The following is a 10,572-nucleotide window of genomic DNA, read 5'->3' on the forward strand; positions in this document are numbered from 1 at the left end:
AAGTATCACAAGAATGGATAAACAAATATCTAATGTACTTAATACTAATATGAAGCCAGTAGATGATCTAATACATGTCCACATAAGAGAAAAATTCAGTTCAATTCAAATTGGCAAGAGGGAGAAAAAGAGAGGGAGCAGAAGGAAGAAGGGAGGGGGATGGGTGTGCTTCCAATTAATGGGCACAATGTAAGGGTATATGGCACACCTCTAGGGTGCAGGACACAACTACAAGAGGGACTTTACCTAACAAACACAAAGACTGTAACCTTGTTGTTTGTGCTCTCACATTAATATGAAATTTTTAAAAAGGCAAAAAAAAAATTTCATTACAACTTTCTGTGAATCTATCATTATTTCATAACAAAAGTTTTTAGCAGGACAGTGGCCATGAAAATTGAAATCTGCTAAGGAGTGTGTTACAACTCAATGGCTGGAAAAAATTAAATAAATAAAGTAAAAAAAAAAAAGAAATCAATATATCAAAAAAATACCTGAATTCAGATGTTCATTTCAGCACTATTAACAATAATGTTCTGTTGCTGTCAACTCTATGTGTCCATTAATGGATGACCGGATAAAGAAATTTTGGTACACATGTATGTGCATATACACAATGGAATACTATTCAGCCATAAATAAAAATGAAATAATGACTTTTGTAGTAACATGCATAGAATTGGAATGTCAAGTGAAACAAGTCAGACATATAAAGATAACTATCACATGCCCTCACATGGAAGTGGGAGCTAAAACATGCATACCAATGGACATAGAGAATAGAAGGATAGACAATGGAACCTTGGAAATATGACACAGCAGGAGCAGGTTGGATAATAAGAAATTATTTAATAGCTAAAATGTATGTTATTTGGTGATGGTACCCTAAAAGCTCTGATTTGATCATTATATAATTTATGAATGTAACAAAATTACACTTGTACCAAATAAATTTTCACACAAAAAATTGAATGTTAAAAACAAACAAACAAACAAAAACCACCGAACCTTTGTCATATGACTTTATATTTGTTTACAACTAGAAGCTTGCCATTTTTCTCTTTGCCTTTACTTTTGGTTTTACTGCAAGATTTGCTTTGACCAGTAGAATATTTGGTCTAAACTGCAGTCCAGGAGGCATTGTGTTTTTATTTGCTTTTTTATAATTCTGTTTGTCAGTCCAAGAATCACATGCCAGGGAACATGAACCAATGTCGCCCAACTTAGGCTGGAGTCCCTGTTTGACCTGTAAGTGCATGAGCAAGACTGGTCAATACCAGTAGAGAATAGCTAGATCAGCTGAATCAAGCAGACCCACTGATGCAGGGGTTGCACAGAACATAGAGAAGCTCATTATATTAATGCAATGGCCATGAAAAAATAAAGCTGTGAGTTATGTATTAACCCTGACTCCATTTTGTAAGTAATATATTAGTAAATTTTGACACAAAATTTCAGTTGTGAAGTTTCAGATAAGCACTTAGAAATCCAAATGTTAACAGGTTTAATATTACAAGAATGTTAATTTAACCTAGTAAATTTTGGATAATTTCTTACACAAAATTATGTAACTGCTACAAAGTTGTTTTTTCTGCTTCCAAAACTAAGGTAAAGAATCTTATTCTACTTACTATATAGATATATGAAATAAAGCAAGGAAAATGATTATCACATGTTTTCTTATGACTAGAATGTATTATATGACTTTGAAAATAATTATTATGTCTGTAGGAAAATTCTTTATTGAAAGCATTTCAAAATGTGAGTAAATTTCAAAAATATCTGTTATTATGTTTAGGTCTGTTAATTTCTAGGAAGCAAATATGTTTCAAATTTCTTTCACAGTTTTGCTATTTTATTGCTCCCAATAGATGCAGAAAAAGCATTTGTTAAAATCCAGCATCCTTTTTTAATTAGAACATTGAAGAGTATAGGCATAGGTGAAACATTTCTTAAACCTATTAAAACTATCTGTGACAAACCCACAGCTAATATCTTACTGAATGGAGTTAAACTGAAAGTTTTTCCACTTAGCAGGTTTTTTTATTTTATTTTTTTTTTTTTTGGCTGGGGATGGGTTAGAACCCACCACCTCCAGCATACGGGGCTGATGCCCACCTCCTTGAGTCACAGGCACTCTTCCCAGTTTTCCCACTTAGAACTGGAACCAGACAAGGCTGTTCTCTGTTGCCATTACTATTCAACATAGTGCTGGAAGTTCTAGCCAATACAATTAGGCAAGAGAAGGAAATGAAGGGCATCCAGATGGGTGAAGAGGAGGTCAAACTCTCCCTCTTCGCTGAAGATATGATCTTATACTTAGAGCATCCCAAAGACTCAACCACATGGCTCCTGGAAGTGACCAAATAATATAGTAACATCTCAGGATATAAAATCAGTGTCCACAAGTCAGTAGCCTTTGGATACACCAATAATAGCTAAGATGAGAGGCTAATGAAGGACACAACTCCCTTCACCACAGTTTCAAAAAAAATGAAATACCTAGGAATATACCTAAAAAGGTACATTTTCTTTCTCTATAAAGAAAATTATGAAACCCTAAGAAAGGAAATAGTCGAGGACATTAACAAATGGAACAACACACCATGCTCATGGCTGGGAAGAATCAACATTGTTAAAATGTCTGTACTTCCCAAGGCAATACACTGATTCAATGCTGTCCTTATTAAAATACCAACATCATACTTCCAAGACTTGAAAAAAATGATTCTTCATTTTGTATGGAACCAGGAAAAACTCCGCATAGCTAAAACAGTTCTCAGTAATAAAAACAAAGCTGGGGTCATCAGCCTGCCAGATTTTACGCTTTACTACAAAACCATAGTGGTCAAGACAGCATGGTAATGGCACAAAAATAGAGACATAGACATTTGGAATAGAATAGAAAACCAGGAAATGAAACTAACATCTTACAACCACCTAATCTTTAATAAACCGAACAGAAACATCCACTGGGGGAAAGACTCCCTATTCAATAAATGCTGCTGGGAGAACTAGATATCCACATGTAAAAGACTGAAACTGGACCTGCACCTTTCTCCACTCACAAAAATTGATTTGAGATGGATAAAGGACTTAAATGTAAGGCAGGAAATGATAAAAATCCTCAAAGAAAGTATAGGAAAAACACTGGAAGATATCAGCCTGTGGGAAAACTTTATGAAGAAGACTTCCATGGCAATTGAAACAACAACAAAAACAAACAAATGGGAATTAACTAAACTGAAAAGCTTCTGTACAACTAAGGAGACAACAACCAAAGCAAATAGACAACCAGCACAATGGGAAAGGATATTTGCATATTTTGAATCAGACAAAAGCTTGATATCTAGGATTGATAGAGAACACAAATTAATCCACATGAAAAAAAAAAGCCAACAATCCCATATATCAGTGGGCAAGAGAGATGACCAGAGCCTTCTCTAAAGAAGACAGATGAATGGCTAGCAAACATATGAAAAAATGGTCATTGTCCCTAATTGTTAGAGAAATGCCAATCAAAAATACCCTGAGATATCCCCAGTGAGAATGGCCACATCACAAAATCTCAAAACTGCAGATGCTGGCATGGATGTGGAGAGAAGGGAACACTTTTACACTGCTGTGGGACTGCAAACTAATACAACCTTTTTGGAAGGAAGTAGGAAGAATCTTCAAAGAACTCAAGCTAGACCTCCCATTAGATCCTGCAATCCCATTACTGGGCATCTACCCAGAAGGAAAAAAATCCTTTTATCATAAGGACACTGCACTAAACTGTTTATCACAGCTCAATTTCTCAATTTACAATTGCCAAATTGTGGCAACAGCCTAAATGCTCACTAACCCAGGGACGGATTAACAAGCTGTGGTATATGTATACCATGGAATACTATTCAGCCATTAAAAAAGATGGAGACTTTACATACTTGAATTAACCTGGATGGAAGTGGAACACATTATTCTTAGTAAAGCATCACAAGAATGGAGAAAAATGAATCCGATGTGTTCAATTGTGATATGAGGACAATTCATGACCTAGTACACAGTTGAGGGTAGTGGAAGTGGGGAGCAGAGAGAGAGAGAGAAAAGGGAGGAGTGGGGGAAAAAAGAGGAGAGAGAGGGTTGGGTCTTGGTGTGTGAGATACATACACACACACACTATATATATATATATATATATACACACACATATATATGTTAGTTATACTTTTCTTAGTTGAAATTTTAGATTATCCCTGAATTGAGGGATAATCTAATTGGGGACCCTTTGGAAACACTTGACTGATGTATCTGGTAATTAAAACTGATAGAGTGAGACTGGATCTGAAGGCCGGAGGAACTAGAGCTAACCACTACTTCCCCAGTGAGCTGGAGCTTGTGCTTGTGGCCCTCCCTCTACAACCTCACAAAGGCCCCTTTCAGGACTGCAGCCAGAGTCTCTGAGGGTCAGCTTGGTGAGAAAGCACCACCTGACTCTGTCCTGGTGTCAGGCTGCCCTCTACCCAATCCTCAGGAGTTGCACTATTTTGCTTGAATCTCTGTGGGACAAAGACATGAACACCTGCGGCTCCACTCTCCACTGGTGGGGGAGGGGAATCTGAAGACAAACCCACTGAATCTGGCCCTCTTTGCTCCAACCCCCTGCCACTACCACTCAAATAAAGTCAAATAAGTGATGGACCTTAGCTCCAAACAGGGACAGCCAGAGAACAAGAATCTGTGGACAGTTCTGAATGAGAGTTCCAGTTAAACTCCCTCAGGCAGCATGGGCAACACCCATTGAAACAAGTTAAGAGGGTCACCAGGTAGATGGAGAACAAGAGTCTATGGGTGATTGTGACCGAGAGTTCCCAGGGGTCTGTAGAAGGATCTCTTTTAGTGGGAAAGGGAATCAGGAGAGATCACACATCTCCCCACCAAAGTTAGAGTTACAGCACCACTGTTTCTGTACCACAGCTCAGCAGCCCACACAATGCATTAGTTTCTCAGGGAATTTACAAACACTACCACCTCTGCACGGAACAGTCTGTCAGGAAACCAGATAAGGGGAAGGGTGGGCTGTGGGCTCAGAACTTCAGAGAGAATTGTTCATTTTTGCGACAGGCAATAAGGGGACTTGGCTCAGAGGTGGAAATTCCCAGGTGTAGGAGGACCAGGACTTTGAAGCTCTCTCCTGAGGGATGGAGTAAGAGGTCCTTGGTTCCCTAACACAGGCCTCCTGGTTGAAGGAGGAGCCTACCATCCCCTTGGCAATAGATGCCATCTGACTAGTTAGTTGCTCTGCACCTGATCTTTGTTATCTTTCTGCCTCTTTCCTGGCCTTGCCACTGGTCTCAGTGGGGATGATGTACACCTTGGTTTTTTTCTTCTTTTGCTCAACTCCCCACCTTCAGCTTCTCTGAGTTTGCTTCAGTGCAACTTCTCTCCCTAAGGACAGAAGCCTTTGGTGAAAACTGCTTCTAGTCGGCCATCTTGACCCCTCATAATCACATTCAAATTTTTAAACAAAATCTAGGCTACATTGAGATATGTCTTCAGTGAACTTTATAAGAATGTGTAGATTGTGTAGACGTAAGCAATTGCAATCTATAATTGATTGGGAGATAACAATAGTAAGAGAAGCAGGAGCAGAGGAAAAAAGTGAGAACTGAGTGGAAATGAAGCTATGGAGTCACGACACTGACTAGAGCAAGCATTGAGCCTGGTATCTTCTAATCAATTTGATTTTATTAAGTCACTTAACCCCCTCAAAAATCCTACCTTACAGGCCTGGGCAGTGGCTCATGCCTGTAATCCTAGCACTCTAGGAGACTGAGGGAGGTGGATTGTTTAAGCTTAGGAGTTTAAAACCAGCCTGAGCAAAAGTAAGACCCCATCTCTACTAAAAATAGAGAAACTAGCTAAATGTTGTGGCACTTGCCTGTAGTCCCAGCTACTTGGGAGGCTGAGACAAAAGAATTATCTAAGCTCAAGAGTCTGAGGTTGCTTTGAGCTATGACACCGTGGCACTCTACCAGGGTTGACAGGGTGAGTCTTTGTCCTAAAAGAAAAAGAAAGAAAAATTGTGTTATAAAACACAAATAAATATATGAAGCACAGAAGGGTAAAGTATCTAGTTTGCCCAAAGTGGTAGTGTTGGTACATGAACTTATTTGTCCAGATCCTCAGCCCCCATTTTTATCCCTAGACCATACAAATATGAACAGACCACTTTGGAAAACGTCCTGACAACTTGACTCTCTCACTTCATTTTCTTCAAACAGTAGTAAACCTTCTGATCCTTATATTTCAGGATATCTGAATTATGAAACCTGGAACAAAGTAATAGTGGACTTTGTTAAAAGGAAAGGACCTGTTAGGTGACAACCAATAAACTGAGCAACTCAATAGCAAATTTAAAGAAATCCCAGAACTATGATTAAGAATGTATCTAACTATATGAGAAACCAGAAAGTAGCCTATGCAATCTGATTTGATATAGACAGAGTTATTATCATTTCTGTTGTTCAAGCCTTCTGTTGTTTATAATGCTTCACATTTTCCTAGATTTTTCATTTTCTTTAAAGAAAATATCATGATTAAGAGTCACTCTTGTCTCAATGAGATTTTTAGACTTCCACTTCCCTCCTTCTGCCATATTCTCCTTTTGTATTAGATTAGGAACACATCTAAAGCACAGAGCTCTGACTTTAACATGTGATGGAATATGAATGACTACCAGAGTTAACACATCTCTCTTCTCTCTTTCCTTAAGCTTTTCAAGTCTGAACTCCCACCCTTCTTTCCAGCCCAGCTTGAGAATATCTGCTGATAAAATAAAAGTGCTTGGATACTAGTACTCAAGGACATACTTCGTGACAAGAAGTGGGCCATGATGGGTGCTGAAGACTTTCAAATGCATGAATCTACCAGAATGTGTCAGTGGAATCAGTGGAAAAAAGTATATATCTTTTTGAATGTGGAATATACGTGGGTGATAAAGAGTGAACAGCTCTACCATAGGGTTCAAAGACAGTTGACAAGTTGATAGAAAGTATTTCAAATATTCTTTCTTTTGTGGCTTTGCAGTAGAATGAATGACATAATTAGCTACTATTTATGTGAAAAAGTATTGAAAATACTTTTCATTTTTATATTGTACTTTTTCTACAGCAACGAGATTTTTTAAAGTTCATGTTAACTAGAAAAAATTATTTACTTTTGTAAAAATATCACTAAGGCTTTGTGACATCACTTCTTATTAAGCTAAACACTGAAAATCTGCTAAGTAAGTTTTAGGATGTATTTACGATGTTGCAGTTAGTTTAATTGGAATATACCCACAATGGTGATTTACCACATGAGCTTCAGCAGGGCCCTTAAATATCGTTTTGCGAAGTATGAGTTCTCAATTAGATTACATAACTTCTACTAAATTAATTGTTCTTATTTGCTATTCTAAATTTTCTTCTGTATGTTTGAAAAATGGAATGAGGTGTTAAGAGTCACTCTTTCAAAGAAAATTCTCATAGAAACGTAAATGTCACTTAAAAATACATGTTCAAAAATTTAAAATATTAATCAGAAAAGTTAAATCCAATAACAGTTTAAATATTTTTTCTCCAATTCTCATAATTAAACTAAACCTAATGAAAATTAATATATCCTTTGTCCTTATTGTAAATGTTGTTGTAAACTCAATTGAAAGAAAGATACAACTACAAGATGGATTCTACCAAAAAAGGAGATTAAGAAAGAACCACCAGTAGGTTAGGAGGCAATCAGAACACTGTGGTCTTCTGGAAGTAAAATTGAAAGTTGTACTTCAAGGAAGAAAAAATGATTAAATATTTTAAGGTTACTGATGGATCAATTAAAATTAACATTAAGAAAGAGCCCAAAAAGTTCATGTGTGACATTAAAAATAACAATGTATGAAGTAATAGTAACACTATTCTATTTTAAATGGACTTAAAAGAACAGAAGAGATATTTAAGATCATGAGGCTATATAACACTTTTGAGAATTTTTTTCTGGTAAGGCAAACAAAAATAGGGTATTAAATAACATGTGATTTTATCATTTTAAAATTAGACTAACAGCCCTGTTTCTGTAGACTGATAGGAAAGACCCCTTGGAATAAAGGAAATTATGATAAAGAGGATGAATGGAAGCTTAACGAAGTAATGCCTTGATTAAGAGGAAGAGTAAGGGATCTCTTAATGAATAGTGGATTTAGTCTTGGATAGCAGCACAGTTAGTCTAAAGTAATTGAAGAAATACTTATACGGACTGTATACAGAGACAGTAGATAGTAGATGAGAAGGTGGGAGTTTGTGGATGGTCTCTTATGATGTCTTCTGTTCTTTGTGGAGTGAAGTAAGAAAATAAGGTTGAAGGGAAGATAAGAAGTTGCTGTTATTTTTCTCAAAGTCTAAGCTGTCTTTCTTTAGTTACCAGGGCTTTTAGAAGAGCACAGCTTTAATTTCTAGTGGATTTGAAATTAGGGGAAAAAAAAGAGAAGAAAATATAAAAATATTAGTTTGAAGACTTGCAGACAGAAAATAATTGAGAATTCAGTCCAATTTATAAACGAATAACAAAAACGTAAAAACAATGGACAAGGAAGCAATCTAATAATAGGTAGTGTTGATCTTTCTCTGACTCCACCGGGTCTGGACATTCATTAACAAGTAACAGAACATTCCTTGCTTTCCTGGTTCTGTTAATAATATTTTTTTTCCAGGTTATACAAGATTTCCAGTAAATAATCCTCCCACCTGTTGCAAGGCCTCCAGCAGATAACTGTAGATCTCTGGCACCCGACTCCTGGTTTCTGAGCTGTGACTGACAGGCCCACCACCTCTGGAGCTGCAAGTGCACCCATCCCACCCTGAGTAGTTTCAAAGAGAGGCTGGGTGCTGATTTGCTAGCAGATGCTCTTACTAAATCCCTACTATTAACTCTACTTGGTCTGGTTCTTTCTGGCATGGCACCTTCAACTCTAAAAGGTAAATGTATTTTTTCTCCCCAATTTCTATTTTTTACCAAAGAGACGTCAAGCTAGGATGAATTTACTTGAAAAATAAATGTTATTCTGCTTATAATCAGCCTGATTATTCTCATAGCATGTAATAAGAATAGCTATTGTTCATGTAGAACACCTTCTTTCTTTTCTTTCTTTCTTTTTTTTAATGGCTTTGATAGAACTTTTTCATAAGGAAGGCCAGGTTAGACCTTTAAAAGTCTCTTGAGCCAAGCCCAGGATTATGTGTGCCTGTCTGAATTGGGTAAATTCTTTTTTTCTCATGTTTCTAAGGTAACTTGAGGCTCCTAGACATGTTAAAAAGTGATATTCTTTACTTCACACAGATTAGGAAATGTAGATGACGGACCAGGCAGTTTTTCAAGGGTTTTAGTGACTAATTTCTTAAAGCAGGCTGGGCATATCTAAAAGTATGTCATTTCAGTCAAAGCCTTAGTAAAATCATCAGTGTCTACAACTATGTCCTGTGATAAAAAGAAGTAGATTTTTACTGAACTTACATAAATACTATACTGCCGTAAATTAAGAATACTCAAAAATAGTTTCCAAATAAATGTTTGAATGCTTTCTCACAAAAACAAAATCAAAACACTTTACTCAATTTGTTGTAAGCTATAAATAGCTCAAAAGAAGAAAAAAGATTTCTTTACTTCTGGAAAATGAAACACAAAATAAATCAGCAATGTTGCAAATACAAGTCATAATAAATTAGTTCAGGCCTATGTAATTAACTTTTGTTTTGCTTGAGGTTGGATAAGCAATCCTCATGAATGCATCAGCTTTTTAATTAAAGACTTTACATTTTTGTTTGCTTGTTTGTTTCAATCTGGTGGTATATAATTTCCAAATTCAAGAGGATTTGTCAGTCTTTTCCATGACTTTTTGGGAAAAAAACAAATTTTGGACTGTGACAAGTTAACAACTACTTTTTGAGAAAAATAAAAGTAAAATAATAATTGCAGATGAAAAAAGTCTTAAGATGGCCAGAGTTAGACAATTGACAAAGGAATTTGTTCTTTTTTAGCATGTAGAAATTTAATATAATAATTATAATTATTACTAATAACACAGTCATCAAGATATCAGAATATTAACAATCTCATATACTTTTGGAACAGATGTTTATAAAACATCTATACAGCTGTAACCCCAAAAAGTTAACCACCATTTCGTATTTGACAATTCTTCCTATAATTTTTAATATCAAATAAACCTAATCTCTCTCTCTCTCTTAGTCTTTCAGTGACTCTAATATTCAAAAAGTTAATTTGAGACCAGAAAGATTAAATTTAAACCTTTGATTTTGGGAATTTTATCAAATATCAAAGGATTAAATCACTTACTATCACAAAACAAAACTACAGGTAAAATAAGTCAGTCAAGATGATAATTTAATAATTTTTAAAAGCAAAAGCTTTTATCTTCAATAGAGAGGAAATTGTTTCCCAATTATAAAACCCAATTAATAAAATAAACTGAAAGGCAAAAGCTGATAAAGAGGCAAACTGAATCTGCCTCTCTCTCTTTCTTTTTTTTTTTTTTTT

Source organism: Otolemur garnettii, unplaced genomic scaffold (genome assembly GCF_000181295.1).
Source record: "Otolemur garnettii isolate 467f Iridium unplaced genomic scaffold, OtoGar3 scaffold00129, whole genome shotgun sequence".
NCBI classification, from domain to species: Eukaryota; Metazoa; Chordata; class Mammalia; order Primates; family Galagidae; genus Otolemur; species Otolemur garnettii.